The following is a 17556-nucleotide window of genomic DNA, read 5'->3' on the forward strand; positions in this document are numbered from 1 at the left end:
TACCACCCCTGTGTTTGTTTTAAGCCCAAAATTTCAATGATTTTTTTCTTTTCCAGCTTACTCTCCACAGTCGCCCCCCCCTCCCCCCCCCACACACACACCTTCTGGTGCAATTGAAGCTGCGGAGGACGGCGATGAGTCGATTTCCACCTGGGTCGAGCCTGTGTGAAGAAGAAGAAGAGAGAATCATTATGCTGTTCAGTGGAGCAGGAATATCTGGAGCTGCCTGGGGACACTGGGACTCCTCCTGCCTGTCTCCCTGTCCACCTCCACCTGTCTCCCTGTCCACCTGTCTGGGCGCCTGCTCACATTCGTGGCGCTCCTTTTTGTCAGATCACCTACTATCTTTCTCCTCCTCCTCCTCATTTTTCTCCTCTTTCTCATCTTTCTTCTCCTTCACAGGCGCGTGCACGTAGCTGCAGCCCAGGGATCAAGCTGTGGGCTCTGGGACGGAGCAGCAGATAATAGAAGCTTCTCTGGAAGATTACCAAACCCTCTCCTCCCATGTCCCACTCACTCCTCCTACTCCTCCCCCTTCCTCCCCTTCTTTCCATCGTTTTTAACCAAGCTCACAGGGATGTCGAAGCAATTAAACCCACTGCCTCTGTCCCTGTCACCTTCTTTATTTTTCATTTTCCCCTCATCATCTCCTCCTCCTCCTCCTCCTCTACCACCAGGTATAGAACAGCGAGTGTTGCAGGAATAGAAAAATTGGACAGCAGCCTCTCTTGTCATATCTTACTTATTGTCTCCTATTTTCTGACTCTGACAGCTGTGTTCACAGATGGAATCATTTCCCATTGACAGAGAGACAGTTCTGTTCTGCTGCAGTAAAACTCCTCACATCAGAGCTGACACTTTTCTTTAAAACAGACTTTAATTTCAGTGATCAGACTGATCAATGCTGGTCGGCAATAAAAAACAGCGGTTGACAAGACTGTACCCTCTAAAAATATAACAGTTATATAGCAATACAACCAGATGGTCAAAGACACAACTAAAAGACAAAGAAACGTTAGCCGTAAATGATATATAAACATTAGCCCACAGAAAGGAACAGGTTCAACCAAAGTTAGTTTAAAGAATCATGATAATAGTATCAAAAATGAATCAAAACAACTAATGTGTGACCAAAGCATATACATTATGCTTACAAATTAGCCAAAGAATGATTTCTGGAGGTCATATATGAGGCTTATGTATTTTATATATATATACAGTATATATATATATATATATATATAGATAAATAGATAAATAGATATGGAAAATTGTTGAAAGTTTCTGTATAAGAAAATGTGTTTTTATTTAAATGATCATGTATTTTCTGTGAGTTCCTCGCTACATCTTTAAATTCCAACATTTCTTAAATTGATGTTGGTTATTTATTTGTTTGGATCGTATCCTCACATTAACCTTGTGCTAATCTGTGGATGCATGGTCCTTCTCAGCCTATAATACTCTAACACACACACACACACACACACACACAGAACCCTCGACATTATTAGCAAGTGCACCAGAAAGTCGCTCTGTACCTGCTGGCTCTGTCACCTCCCACAAATGCTAACTCCCACTCAGCACACCAGGACCACGATTCACTCTGACAGCTTTCCTGACACACTGGGTGTGTGTGTGTGTGTGTGTAGAAGTGAGTATGGATGTGTGTCACACTGGTGCCACAGCAGCAGCAGCAGCAGCAGCAGCAGCAGCAGCAGCGAGGTCTGTCTTTACTAATTGCAGCCATTAGGTGTGCACAGACAGCGTTGGACAGCAGCACAGTTAATGAGGGGGAGCACAGTGAGATAAATGAGACGTCTCATGTTGGAACAATGACCGAGTGAGTGACGTCGGTGGTGCAGTGGAGGGTCAGTCCCAGCTGTAATGTTCCTCCTGACCCTGGCTCTTACAGAGCGGAGCATCATAAAAAATTACAGTAATTATTAATATTACTTTTCTGAATGCTGATTACGGTACCAACCTTTATCTTTGGTTTTTGCTATAAACCTGAGAACATTTTAATTATCTTCAAAAACCTGCAGACTTGTGAAGTCTATATATAAATGAATATAATATAAATATAAAATATATGTCAATTAATGTTAATTACATGGAACAAAAATATAAGGAACTTCCTGTTGTGTTAAGAAGATGCTGACCTGCTCAACCTATTTGGTCAATTTCTCTGGTAGCTGATGGAAATTTGAGGCTGCTGCAGCTCCATTTTCTATTGACACGGATTACATTTAGTCATTTCTGGCATGTTCAAGCTTCCAAAACCAAAAGTGAGTCTGTGTTTTGGTCATGGCATATTGAAGATTCAAGAATACTGGGTGAACGTTTGTTGCATTTACTGTACAGTGACATGAGTGTAGAAAGTATTTTTGTGGCTCTGGGACCGTTCACACATAAGAGGATTCAACTTAGACCCATATTTGAAACTGATTTTTGGTTCATTGGTTGTTAAGAAAGGGAGGTAAAGTAAGGAACAGAAAATTTGTCATAGAATTCAAACATGTAACAGTTTTGATGATCTTGAGTTAAACAATTTTTCCAAGACTGATGATTAGTTCCGTTATCACAAAAGGGAATGAACCAAAAATCTATTTTATTATTATAATTACTTTTAGTTTCTTTTTGTATGCATTTCTTAAGATTATGGAATGGTTAGGCTCATAAACTCCTGTTTCATTCTTTGCTTTGTTGTGTCCATGTTGTGGTTGTCAGTCTGTGTCAGTTCTGTCCTGCATACAGCCTTTATTACCAGCAGTCGTGGAAACATGATCATTTACATGAAACTGTTTTTCCACTTCATAATTCCCGCTGTGCTCTGCAGGAAATGGACTTCCTGTGACGACACCATCATACTGTACATGCCTGAGCTACAACTATATATTTGATGTAATAATATACCCCTGTATAGTTGGTTGTAAGATAATATCATTGTTATATATAATACTGTATGTTCCAAATATATATATAAATAAGAGGTTTGACTTACGCAAAGGCCAAAGTTAGGTGATACCTTGGTGGTGACGTCACAGTTCGATACAAAAAGAAATGTGGAGTGACAATACAATACATGTAGTTATCCATTAATAACTATTCATGTCGCTGGAGCGATGCTGCAGCCGGAAGGGAGCAGGTTAAAATGTCAGTTAGCGGAAGAGAATAAATAGATGCCATGGCGGCAACGTCGCTCCTGCGTCATCATCAGTGACGTACTCATCCAGCCACGTAACAACGCCTCCTTAGCGTGTAACATTGGTGACCCTGATTTCAGCTGATGATTAAAAACACTGACACTGCAGGGTTTAGACGGATTTTTTTATTTTTTTTATTTAAATTACAGAATGAGTCGTTTGGTCTGTTAGTGTCATGGAAAATTCTTTACTTGGACTTTTCCCTGCCGTGCCCCGAGGCAGAAAAACCTGCCCCAGTCTTAACGGTGTGTGGGTGAATTTAAGGGTAACAAGTAGAATATTTGTTTGAGGTTTAGATGGTTAAAGGTATCAGGTGTCATGGACGGATTTAGTGGATAGATTTCAGCCACTGATGCAACCCTCCGTGCGTCATTCCCCTTAATGTATCCACATGGGGCAGAGCAACGGCTAACAACAGCTAACACTGTTGACCCCGCTCTCAGCTGGTGATTAACTACATCTGTGACGCAGCATCTGAAGGGAAACAGAACCAGATTTGAGGGATAATGTTACTTAAACAGTCGCGGCTGCAGTCAGGCTTCGAAGGAAGGGTTGGATTTGGATCTTAAAACATTGATTGATTAAAGTGTAATTAAATGACCTTGAAACATATCTACAGGACGCACGTAGACTCAAAAGTCTCATTTATTTTATTAATTATTCAAATTGTAGCCAGTAGTTAACCTCTGTGTCAGGGGTTAAAGATTTGGTCTTGTAATCAGAAGATTGTGATTCTGATGCTGAACTTGGTAGGGCTGAAGTGTGTCGAGGGAGTAGCCCCCCAGGAGCTGCTGCTGTGCCCCCAGCACACACACACACATCACTCTGAACAATAATGAACACAGTTATGTGATACTAAAATACTGCAAATGACAATTAAAAATAATAAAATACATAAATGTACCCAACGTTAATATGAGGTTAAGTGCAAATATTTGGAATACTTGCAAGGGTATGAATAATGCAATGTTTAATGTTCAATTAATAACCAGTGCAATATAATAAAAAGACCAGTAACCTTTTAATGCAGTTTTTAAAAAAATGAAATGTGTTTATTTTTTTGAGTGTAAAGAAAATGCGTTCAGTCCAGGCTGAAAATTGTTTGATTATTTTACAAATTATATGTCATCTGTGATTAATTTAATCCCACCAGCAGGTGGCACTCCGGGTGTCAATCTCTGTGGCCAATGCTTGTAGCCAGATGTGCCTAATAAGAAAGGTCATTATGTTTATATAACTTACATTTCCTGAGTGATTACATACAACTGATACAAATAGATCCCAAATCCCATCAATGTTTTAAATCCCACGTTCATATTTATACACTTTTTTAAACTGATAATGAGCTCATTAAGAAGAAAACTGTCACTCTCTACACTCCACAGAGACTTATCTGATATCTCATACTGAAAACGGAGCTGCAGAGAGGGAAGAGGAGAAACGAACAAATCCATCTGCAGCTGAGGAGGAACAAAAAGGGGGCAGATCTTTGATGTTGCTCCGTCTCCATGGTCACAACCAGGGGTAATAATTTCATTATGACTGACAAAGGAGAGACCGGGGGGATAAGTGGCTGCAGATTGGTCCATCAGCACTTCACTGAACCAGTGCTGAGAGTGTAAACTGTGGAGATGATGATGACGATGACGATGGTAATGGAAAGCATTTGTTGCTGAATGGTCTCACAGTAGTTATTTCTTTTCACCCTAAATCCCTCTGTCTCTCGCACGTCTTCCATTCCGTTTGACCAGTTCCGGGGCGGTTATCCCGTTACGTGCACTTTAACTCTGGTGTAAATATTTCAGCAGCATTTCCTCCAGAACATTGGCTTCCTGTACAAACTGAGCTCCTGTTCGGATGCATCACAGAGCAGTTTGTGAGAAAAGACACAGCTGGCTGATTTAAATAACAATCATGAATTTTTCACTCCAGTGACACACACACACACACACAGAGACACACACACTGTGTAATAACAGGTACGTAGGAGGAGCAGTGACAGGGAGACGTTAGTGATTACACCACACAAGTACCTTCAGGTTTTTTTCTTTAATTTAAACATTGTTTTTCTTCAGAGGTAAAAAAAACCACCTGCTCTTTCTTCTGTATGTTCTTTGGCAACATCAGAGAAGCTGTTCAGATGCAGATTATGGTTAAACAGCTGAGACAGGAGTGGACGGTGTTAACTGTTGCTGGGCCCCATGTGGATTCATGATGGAGGATGACGCACATGGTTACATCAGTGCTCAGTGTGTCCTGAGTGGGCAGGATATGTCCGTGAATCATGGAGTCTTCTTCCTTCTCAAACTAAATGATTCCTTGTTTTTTTTAAGGACAGTTTGTCTGTATTTTAATGATGTACCTGAAGAGACAAATGTGTTCATAGGTAGTAGGCAGGGTACAAATACATTTTACATAAATAAGAGAACCATAAATTTAACAGTTCTCAAATTTGATATAGAGATTGTTAGATATAAACTCTACATCTATGTGGTTCTTGAAAAAACCTTTAAGCTCCTTTCATTTTTCCCTGTTAAATGGAAGTCTCTGCACCTTGGATTTGGAAACATTCCTCCGCTGCTTCGCTTTCCAAGACTGGATCAATTCCTGGACTCTGCAGCAGGGAGAGGATTCCAAACCTCTGTCCACTGAGGACAAAAGTATTTTTTATGCGATAATTAGACAGTGAGGTCAGCAGACTCTTCCTGTGGACAAACAAACAAATAAAAGATGTGGTGACAGACGGCACTGCGGCTGATCAAAAGGCCTCATTAACATTTCAATCTGCCGTCCAGCAGATAAGACAACATCCAGAGATGGACCATCGTCTGTCAGATGTGTCCAACGTCCAATAATGATGGTGATATTTTACCTGTCTTATCAGCATCTCCACACGTCCGTCTCTTAAATAACGGCTGTGGCAGGTTTAATGTGTCCACCTGGAAACAAAATGCTCACACCGGGTGGATCATGTGATCAGTACTTGGTGTGGAAATAAACAAATCTACAGTCTGATTTTTTGTTGTTGGAATCATTTGTTGTTGTTCCTGCAACTAGCTGGTAACAGTGTTTGATTTTGTCTTTGACTCCTGGTTACATCCACTCTTCTGTATCCCCTCAGTTAGACCCATGTAGACAGATAAATGTTTAGTTAAAGCTTTTCTTTTTCTTTTTTCCAGGAAATGTAATTTCAGCTTAACCCCAGTAGGCACATCAGAGCAGCAACTTGATTGCCCTTTAACTGCACAGTTGCTGGAGTTTGTGCGATCAGACCGTTGTGCAGTAGTTAAAAGGCTGCGTGTTTTTTTTTTTTTCAAGTCTCCTGTAGTTTTGAATAATAGCTGTTGTTGTTTTGCACCCAGGGTTTCAGTGGTATGCAGGGGGCGCCATAAAATTAATTCAATAACTGAAAGTAATTATCAAGAGTGTGAGGCTACGTGTGCGGCTTTAATGTGCAGAGATGATCCTCAGGCACTTTTAGAACTTGTTTGCTGTTTTTTGGAGGAAAACCAGATAGAATGTTATTTTGATGGCACGACGGTACACACTGAAGTCAGGGTGGTACAGTAGATGTGCTGGCACTAACCAACATTAACCTTGAAACACTCCAGGGATTTGACAGAACTGAACTGTTGGTGCTCATTTAACACACCCAAATCCCGACATTCAGATTCCAAACTGTTGAAGCTAATGTTAGCTCTGGTGCCTGTACCAGGACTGTTGTAGCTAATGTTAGCTCTGGTGTCTGTACCAGGACTGTTGTAGCTAACGTTAGCTCTGGTGTCTGTACCAGGACTGTTGTAGCTAACGTTAGCTCTGGTGTCTGTACCCGGACTGTTGTAGCTAATGTTAGCTCTGGTGTCTGTACCAGGACTGTTGTAGCTAATGTTAGCTCTGGTGTCTGTACCAGGACTGTTGTAGCTAATGTTAGCTCTGGTGTCTGTACCAGGACTGTTGTAGCCTGCAGACTTACAGAATACTGTATCACTCAGACCTGATTGGATGCACGCTCTAAATCAGCCTCTGCCCTTATTCCTCCTCCTACCTTCCTCAATCGATGCTACTTTGGAAACTGTTGCAGCTCCTTCAGATATTTCCTCTGGCTTCAGATCAATAACAGAATTGAATGATTGAAGACAGTTAATCCAATTGACTTTTTTTCTCTCTTAATTCTCATTTGACTTAGATTTTTTTCACAAAGGCCTTGGATTGTTTCGGCGTGTTCTCCTTTCATTTGAAGCAGACTAAATGACAGGACGTCTGTGTCTTTGCTTCCTGTCGATGATCACCGACTCTTCTCTGCAGCTCAGCCTGGTGTTAATTAGTCCCTGCTCACATATTTGAGTTTCCAGAGTGGAGCTGTGGTATCGCTATAGGTGAGTACTTTTACAAATCATCTGGATTTGCAGCGTGGGCTGTGCAGATCTGACTGTGTGATATTTAGACCAATGCATTAAGAGTCTTCCTGGTAACATTTACAGCAGGGAAACTCAATTAAAATTCAAATGAGGCTCCAGGTGGAAAAAGTCCTCCCATGATAAGGTCTGGGACATTCTAATTTCTAATAATGTTGTGGTGAAGTGGGATGCATTTTAACATTTAAAACTTTAAATCCATGACTGGAGGGAAATAACTTCTTTTCCATATTTTACACTTTTCTCTTGGGGGCATAAATGCCCTAAGAAGACCAAGATTCACCCCCGAATTTCTAAGGATTGTGGTGGTAGTCGGTCAAGACATAGCTAGAAAATGGTCGAAAGTTTAGGTTATGGTAAGAAAGGCTACAACTGGGACGAGGCCACAAGTTAGCGCTAAGAATACTAAAAGCTAGTCCATATAAAGCAAATAAGAATAAGAAAAAAAGCTACAATTTTACCAAGATTAATTGAAGACTAGCTAAGGGTAAGGCAAAGAAATGCAATTTTCTTTTAAATCTGTAAAGGAAGCCAGGAGAAACAAAAAAGAAATTGTGTTTAAAGTGAACTTTATTTTAGCGATGTTAGCGTTGATAGCTCTGTTATTACCCTGTATTTAACTCTCAGTTTTATATGTTGCACCTTTTCACTTAAAATCTGTCAGTAGAAGGAAATGAGATGCAGCAGGAGGCCTGAGAAAAAATCCTTCTACTGCTTCCAGATCAGCCACAGGTATTAAGCTGCTCTCAGAGCTGTAGCACACAAAAGTAAAAGAAAAAGTGGGAGAACAGGAGGAGAGAGAAGGAAATCAGATCGAGGAAAACTGAATGAGAAGGATAATCTGCAGTGAGCAGGAAAACCTGAGCTTTCATGTTTGTTCTGTGTTCAGGGGTAAAATTAGCTTCGCCCTGTGTTAACATTTGATGTTGAAATAAAAGATGAGGAAGTGCTGATAGTGAAACGACTTCATCTGCTTCTATCTTTAGCCTCCCCTTCTTACTTCTTATGTTTTCTCTCCCTCTGGTTAACCGCTGGCAGGTGGCTGTAAAGCCAGCCGCCGGCTTTTCAGGTCTCCTGTGGCGTCCACCGCACACCATCAGTCTAATGCAATCAAGTCCAGCACCTGCCTGAGACACAGCACCCACTACAACAGAGCCTCTGTTGTCCCGGTGCAGAGACACAGGACTCCTGTTTCCTGGGATCAGGAGGTGATGTGAAGAAATGACAGATGAGAGGGAAGGCTTGGAGTTTCCTCACTGAGGCCCAAACTCCATCACAGGCAAGTTTCTACTCCTACACAGTTAAAATCTCCAGAATCCACTCAGTCGGTGCTTACCTTAGGATCAAGATTCACCAAAAAGTCCAAAGAATTCTAGCTTTTTCAATTTAGGGCAAAATTAACTTGAAATGCAGCCACTGTAGGACAATAGTTGACTTTTGAATTAAAGAATTCCTTAATTTCCCTTTGGGGAAAAGCATTTATCCATCTATCATCTATCTATCTAAAAAGTGTTAAACGCAGGAAGTGAAAGGTAGGTTACAGGAGCTTGATCTATTTTGAGGCTACAACTCTTCGATTAGCACAGGAGGCTTCAGTCGCTGCGGTCTTCAGGGAAATAAGATGTGCACTTCTGTGTGAAGTTGAATCGATTCGTCCTGTGAGAGGCACAAACCCAGACGGCCCAAGTCTGGGCCCACGCCGTCCATTTGATGGCGTTTACAGTAACAGAACCTGATGCCTCTGCTTTTATGAGTCTTTTACTGCCGCACATGTCCCACAGCAGAGAAGCCTGAAAGCCGAGATGTAAAATCATCACAAGAACAATAAAATTACACAAAAGGGCCCCAATTTCACCCCCCCCCCCCCCCCCTCCCCACACACACACACACTTTCACGGCTCATATCTGCCAGCATTAGGGACTTGTGTCACTGGCCCTGGGATGATTTCAATTTTTTAATACACTCTGCGTCACTAATGCATTTGCATGGTGGGAACTATTTCTGTTTGGAGGTTGAGACACGGATGAGGGTCTGACTTTATCGCACTTTATCCTGACATTGGAGAGTCGGAGTGGAGTAGGGAACGCGACGCCCTTCTTTTCTCCTGCTACTCCTTCAATAAAGCTCCCATTGAGGGGTAAGAAAGCAGCAGAAGTGCCCTTTTTCCCTTTTTTACCCCAGAGGGGGAAGTACCTCTCATGGAGGCTATCGCTGAAAGGTCAGGCTGCACCTAATCTGAGGGAAAGTCCATTCAGCAAACGTTCTTTCCACATGGTCCTGGGCCCCGGCCAGCCATCATCTTTGTTACAATAACATTAGGGGCGACTTTGTGGGTGGGTTGAAGCTCCAGAGGTGGAGAGAATGTCAGGACAGCACTCTGACCTTTTCATCAGCCAGAATAGAAATGACCATCTAACCCTGTGTTGATTTAACACACACACACACACGCTGTGTTGTTTTGTTGTTTTGCATTTCTGCTGACCTTTCACTGCGTCCCTGCTCCGTGTGTGTCTGTGGAGCTGCGGCTCATGACTCTTAAAGCTACTGTAGGTGAGTTTTGGAGTGTTATTGTGTAAAGGTCACAGTCCTCTAAAACAATTCTTTTCAATCTATTGCATCATGGTGATTGTAAACTGGACTGTGCAAAACACAAAGTATTTCAGAGAACAAAAGCCAAAAGGAAGCTCCAAATATGGAATGACAATATTAGAACAAAGACTGTAGTATACAATACAGTCTGTAGACCTGAGTGGCTCAGATTTATTTGATTAAATAATAGCAAAGAAATGCCTGCAAATATTTTGGAAAAATATAATAATAAAAATGTATGTATTAAACATTGCAAAATAGTAACATGTATGTATTAAACATTGCAAAATAGTCATAATAATCATTAAATAATCATTAGCAAAAAAGGTTAAAAAAACCTGACCTACAGTAAAACAAGTTTGCCATCACTCAGGGTAGAGCAGTACGGACCATTACATCCACTACATTGTTAGGTTTTTGTTCCATTGAGACTTTATGCTTTTGTAGCACAATAACTCTGAAAAGTAGTATCTCTGTAAAATACACTTTGTTTATCTGTCAGAATCTGTGTGAACACTGCACACAGATGGATCTGTGCTTTCACACTGAGCTGGAGCGAAATCCAGAATCCAAACTCCTGCAGCAAAACAAAGACAAGTCAATTTTTCACACTGTGTCACCATGAGTGGTTATCTGTCTTAAACACACACACACACACACACACGCGCACACACAAATCTTGAACCTCAAAATACTCTCTCACTCAGTGGGAAAATGTCAACACAACACAGCAGTATCCCCAAAAATGTGTCAAATGTGTCCCTACAAATATAGCCACGCCACGTATACACACACACACACACACACACACACACGCGCGCACACACAAATCTTGAACCTCAAAATACTCTCTCGCTCAGTGGGAAAATGTCAACACAACACAAAAGTATCCCCAAAAATGTGTCCCTACAAATATAGCCATGCCAGGTATACACACACACACACACACACACACACACGCGCGCACACACAAATCTTGAACCTCAAAATACTCTCTCGCTCAGTGGGAAAATGTCAACACAACACAGCAGTATCCCCAAAAATGTGTCCCTACAAATATAGCCACGCCACGTATACACACACACACACACACACACACACACGCGCACACACAAATCTTGAACCTCAAAATACTCTCTCGCTCAGTGGGAAAATGTCAACACAACACAAAAGTATCCCCAAAAATGTGTCCCTACAAATATAGCCACGCCACGTATACACACACACACACACACACACACAGAGAGAGACAGACAAACAGACAGACAGAGAGACAGACAGAGACAGACAGACAGACATTCAGCATGGTACCTCATGTTTAGTCAGAGTTCTTCTGTTTCTGACTGACGGTGATGAGACTTCATTGATGTTTCACAGCAGCACTGAGGAGACACTGGTGAGGAAGAGACGACTCTAGAATATCTGCAAACTTGTCTCCAAAAAAAAAAAAAAAAAAAAAATCACAAAATCTAAATTACTAAAACATACTCCTGCCACGTACGTCTGCTATTTGGACGTGGTCCAATTATGGATGTTTTTTTTAGCAGTTTCACATATTATTTTGATTGATTGATTTTGATTATATTTTTGTAAAAATGTTAACAATTCTGATGTGACTATTTATACTCTATGTTAACACTGTATTTTATGGGGGAAATACATATTTTAACAAATCATATGGGGGACGGGGGGTTGGGAGAGTGGGGGGGTAAAGAGCAACCTAAAATCTACTAAAGGTAAAAAAAAAAAAAGCTGTAATCAGTTTAACCACAATCATCAAACATCCTGGCCTAAACCCATGAAAATATTCTAATATAAATGTTGATTATAGTGAGATGTTATCTGTTATTGAGGTTGTGTAAAAGTTTACTGGGAGCAAATGTTTGTTTAGCAGAAGCCTTGTGTCACAAGATAACTGTGTGTGTGTGTGTGTGTGTGTGTGTTTTGTCTAAACCAAAATGCTGGTTACAGTGATTAATTCACATATTTGCATGAAATTGAATGTGTGTGCTGTGAGAAATGACATTCATAACTCAGGGTAAGGTGCATTAAAGAGAGAGGGGCGAGCGGCTTAAATGGAATGAAGAAGTGCTGCCTAAACGGTGGTGATAATAAATTGGTGATTTTTGAATTAAAAAGGTAAAATATGCAGATTAAAAAAGGGAAGGAAAATCCTGGTGCAGTGGAAATGAAATGTAAAATCTCAATCATCCACCAGGAGCCACGCACATCATTTAATAATGTAGAATCTTTTTATGGTTCAGGAGGATCATTAGAACAATTATTTTCAGTTAATGACTGATGTTTATCATAAAATAATTGAAAACTGAAAAAAAAAGTAAGATCTCATATTAATTGTCAGAAGATTTGAATTAAGTTTAGGCTCTGTTTACTCAATCCATCAGCTCTTCTAAGGAAAGGGGAAAATGAAATTACAAAAATTGCTATTTTAAATGTTTAACTGACAGTCAGTCAAAATATAGGCTTTTTTAATTTGACTTAACTTTTCTCAAAATATTTGATTTTTTCCCCTTTTTTATTTAAAGCTTGATTTTTAGGTATTTACTGTTAGACTTTCTTTTAGCATTTAGTAAGGTTATGGTTATTTGTACCACAGTGAGCTTAAAAGCCGTAGAACTGTTTTAGTCCGTTAGGCTAACATTTAAATATTTCACTAAGTTGTTTTTAGTAGGAGTTTTTTAACCAAAAACCCAGCTTTTACTTTTTTGTCTGTGGTTTAGAAAGATTTAGCTCACTGTTAGCCTTACTGAGTTTTATTAAGCTATTTTTAGCTCTTTTTTTTAAATCTATACATATTGTCATATTTCATGGACAATATGAGAAGAGAGTGAGTGAAGCTCCAGAGGTGGACTCTCTGGTCAGTAAATGTTAAAGAAAAAAACAAACTAACCACAGTGTGTTTGCCGTTCGACAGGGTGTGGAGTGGACACCATGGTCGCTGCTATTCCTGGACTTAAAGCATCGAACGCCTGCCACAGGTCAACAGAGCAGCACGCTAAAATAAACACACACTCTCAGTGAAATGATCTAAACAGGAACACTCATCAGTCTGAGCCAGCATTCATTAAAGTTGTCCAGCCAGGCTCTAATTATGGGATTAGAGGGGGCAGCAGCCGGCCGGACACACACACACACACACACACACACACACACACACACACACACGTATACAGGCCAAGTTCTAGGTTTGGATGCAGCTCCTAAAGAAATGACTGGTCAGTGTCAGTAGTGACCCCTGGAGCAGACAGATACTACAGTACAGTACAGTGTACTACAGTAAACCAGTGCTGAATTCCTTTATTCCACTTTAAAAAATACAGCGACACAATAAAGTTTTCTTGAAAAATGAAGGAGACGAGCTTAGACACAGCACCACAAACACAGTGTGTTTATAAAAGCATGCAGGCGTTTTGCCATATTCAGCTGATGATTCTAGAACATCTTTGACATTTAGGGCCTTCACCTCTTCATCCACATGAACTGTATAAACCACAGTATTTATCCTCCCTCTCTGTCCACACTTAGCCGAGTGTTAGCATGGCTGTTGTATCGACTGAGATTTGCTGAAGCTCTAAGACCTTTTACCCCAGAAACTCATTACTTTTGGCAAACTAATAATGGGTCCAAGCTGAGACGCAGCTCTTTGAAAACACACAGATCGGTGTAAGTAGTACACACACACACACACACACACACACACACACACACACATTCATTTAGACAGAGCTCGTCTTTTTCCCCCACTTCTGCAGGATGCTGAACAAACACACACACACACACACACCCACACATGCATACCCCTTGTTAAATATAGTGCAGCCTCTTTTGGACCAAATTGACCTAAAAAATAACCCTGAGGTGGGTCAGGGCCCAGGTCTAATCGTAGCAGAAGGCAGATGAGGTCAGGAGAACGTTCTCCTCACTAACATCTTATTACATCTACAGACCGTCTGTGGCTCTTAAGATGTTTCAGGAGATGACCCCTGGGAGCCGGTATCACTTCAGACTCACTTCTCCCCGTCTCCTCCTGCTCCTTTTCCTCTCCTCCCTGGGAGATATTAGAATGTAGGTAGATTTCCCTCACATTTCTCTCTCTCTCACACTCACACACAAACACACACAACCTCCCTCTGGTTCATTTTCTTTTTCTTCTTATTTGCAGTGGTTCTTCGTCACACATCCCAGATGGACAGCGGCCGATCATAGAACATTTTGACGGTGAGCAAAAGTTATTAATCAAACACAAGGTTGACCACAAACATAGTGGAAATAACACATTAAACCATTAAAGGCCTAACAATGAGGTTCAAGATTTAACCACCTGGTTCTGACTTGGCCTAAATTAGAGCAGAAATATTTTTTAAAATGTAATTTTTTTTTACAAAAATTCTGACCAAAAATAGCAACAAAAAAAATTATTAAATAGAAAACTATTTGGCAGTCAGTTTTAAAAGTGACTAAAATTCAAAATTGCAAAGTAGCTACAATAATATCCATAACAAAGGCTGGCTGGAGAGTTTTAAATGTTGCATGGTAAAAAAAACAAAAACAAATGTCATTTTGCTGTAAATGGGCCAATTCACTGAGCAGGAGGTTTATTATGTTGTATATAAAGAGACTTGAAGGTCGGTCAGAACCATCTCCATTAAGACTGTGGTGGACTTTGCTGTGTCATCGAAATATCATAATGGAGAGAAGGAAACCTCAGTGTAAACCTCTAACATGGTGTTAATCCCAGTGACTGATTTGTTCCACAGTACCATTGGCTTCTCCTTGTTCTTTTTGAACATTTTTACACTAATATAATTCTGTCCATTTCCTCTGAGGAATGAACTCCTCACTGCTCCTGCGTCCCCACCACCCAATGTCTCTGTTAGCTCTCAGTCCAAGATTGAAAAAGGATCAGGCTTCTCACCAGAGGGTTGCTGGTTTGATTCCTGGCTCCAGCTGGACTGCAATTTGTTGAGCAAGCACCAAAAACTCCACTGTTGCTTCCAGTGTCCAGGGAAATTCCTTGGAGAGTTTGACTCCAGTTGTTTCCACACACTGTTTGGTTGATGAACCTTCAGATGTCGTTTCACCAAACAATACATTTGTTTATGAACGTTGCACGGCAACAAAACAATCAGGCAAATATTTCTGTCAACAGCTTCAACCATCTGTAGGTGAAAACAAAGTGATGATGACAAAGGAGAGAAAATGAATCTCTCTCTCTCTCTCCCTCCCTCCCTCTCTCTCTCTCTCTCTCTCTCTCTCCCTCTGTGAAGCCGAGTGTCGTCTCTTTGTGCTGACGGTCGATTGATAACTGAACAAACCAAAGGCTCGTATTGTTCGTTCGTTCCTCCAGACGTTACACAATAAACCAATGAAAACAAACGTGTTCTAAAGAGTTTCTGGAGCAGCAGTGGGACAGGGAACCAGACAGGGAACCAGAGACCCAACAGTTCTGGGTCTCACCTGACCATGGTTGTTCTCTTCTTGACTTTTAAATCAAAACAGCAGATGGTTTGATTATAGCAGGTCAGAATGTAACTGGAGGAAAGAACCAGAGGGAAATCCTAACATTTCTGTCTAAATTTGTCTCATTTTTTCTGACCTATTGAGAAACCCATTATGTTCTGTGGTCAATATCTGGTATCAATAACACACTCTTGGTCACACTGACAAATTCAGAATGACCTTCAGATTCTTCTAGCCATAGAAAAGCCAAGCTTTGACATCAGGCTAACATTAGCTTACAATTCTTGTGTCTTGTGTTTCAAGGTCTAGAACCCACCTCCTGTATCTGTGTGACGGCAGCAGTAAATGTAGATGGCGAGGAGGTTGAGAGGAGGAACAGCAGCAGGGCGATGAGGATCAGGAAGAGGAGGAGGAGGAGGAGGAGGGTTAAAGAGGAGCAGTCCCCTCAGAGAGAGCTGTGAGGTTTATTGGGGCCAACAGAGAGCAGAGTTATCTGTAATATCCATTCAGATGTGCTGTATCAGATGGGTGGAGTGCGGCGCTGCTCAGGGATGGAAATGAGTCTTGTTCCTCCACTCAGCTCTGCTCGGGCCAAGGGCAAAGGCAGACAAATGAATTAACTCAGACAATACAGAGAGAAAGAGAAATGAAGAGCATTGAAGGGTGGTAGAAGGAGATGAAACTGAGGTCATACTGCTGACTGGGTTCTACACCTGGAAACAGAAACAACAAAATCACTGTGCTGCAGATTGATTTGGTAAATGCAAAATCTTCTTCCTGTTTAATTCCTCTTCTCTCTGTTGTTTGATTTTTCTACCCTCTTCTTTTTATATTTTTCTTCTTCTCCCTCTTCTTCTTCTCCCTCCTCCTCTCACTGATTCGAACCCACCACCTCCTGATCCTGACCCTGACTCACATAATGTCAGAAAAATGTACCTCGGCGTTCTTAGGTTTCTGACTGCGTCCACGACTGGTGTCTTTCTCACAAAGAGCTTTTTGATTGAGCGCTGCTTGTGTCCTTTCCCCCGAATCGGTGGAATGTGAGAAAACTAGTTTTCTCACATTCCACACACACAAATCCCTCCGTCTACACAGAATGCGTGTGCGTTCAGGTGCAGGAACAAAATAAATAGAAATGTCATCTCCTTTCTTTTTTCCCCTGGACTCTTTTGAACTTGAATCATCTCTCCGTCCTGACTGGCTTTACACAGGAGTGAAGCTGAGCCTTCACTCTGATACTGCTGATAGAAACAGGGGATAGTGCTATCTGGCTGCTCCCCCTTCCTCTGTTATCTCGCCCAGAGACACTGTGAAGTGTAGAGGACATAAATCTTATGTATTTACGACCTGTGCTGTAGTCAGCTATCTGTTAGGACGCTTATGTCCTCCTCCTCTTGATCTTGTCTGTACCAGGTCTAAGGGTTTTGAATGCTCTTGTCACATGGTATGTGGGGGTGGGTAGGGTGGGTGGGGGCGTTCTCTCGGTCATTCAGTTATCCGACTCCTGTATTAAAAAATCCAAGACAAAGAAGAGGAAATGTGACACAGGCTGTAGCTCCGGGGCCTCGTTCCAACTGAGAGGAAGAAATCAGACACCGCGGTTTACTCAGATTTTCAAAAACACACTTTTCTGGCCTAAGAAAAAAATGACAGTCTGTACATACTGTAATACTTCAAGCCAGTCAATAGTTTCCCTTGCTAAACCAATATCATAGAGAAATGCTAACTTTATCCAAACCAAGCACAAGTTCTTATTGAAACTAATAAGAAGTTCAACAAAAAATGATTTAAAAAGTGCCATAATTTGCTCCAAACTTGCCAAGAAACTTACTTTATAATTATTTTCCTATCATTTGAGAAAGAAACA

General features: G+C 41.1%; 1 long non-coding RNA gene across 3 annotated transcripts in view; it reads left to right on the top strand.

The window, feature by feature from the left end:
- The window catches only part of LOC112487378 (uncharacterized), a 30139-nt gene extending 21166 nt beyond the window's left edge, over positions 1-8973 (top strand). The window contains exons 1-4 of one of the 3 annotated variants that reach the window (XR_003050428.1): positions 2902-4422; positions 4589-4727; positions 7390-7579; positions 8657-8973. This is a non-coding gene — a long non-coding RNA (uncharacterized LOC112487378). Of the gene's footprint in view, positions 1-2901; positions 4423-4588; positions 4728-7389; positions 7580-8282 lie in introns of those variants that run through there. The other 2 variants (XR_003050429.1, XR_003050427.1) reach the window with 2 other exon arrangements.
- The last annotated feature ends 8583 nt before the right edge of the window (positions 8974-17556 follow it).

This window comes from Cynoglossus semilaevis, chromosome 8 (genome assembly GCF_000523025.1).
Source record: "Cynoglossus semilaevis isolate Cse_v1.0 chromosome 8, Cse_v1.0, whole genome shotgun sequence".
Taxonomy (NCBI): domain Eukaryota; kingdom Metazoa; phylum Chordata; class Actinopteri; order Pleuronectiformes; family Cynoglossidae; genus Cynoglossus; species Cynoglossus semilaevis.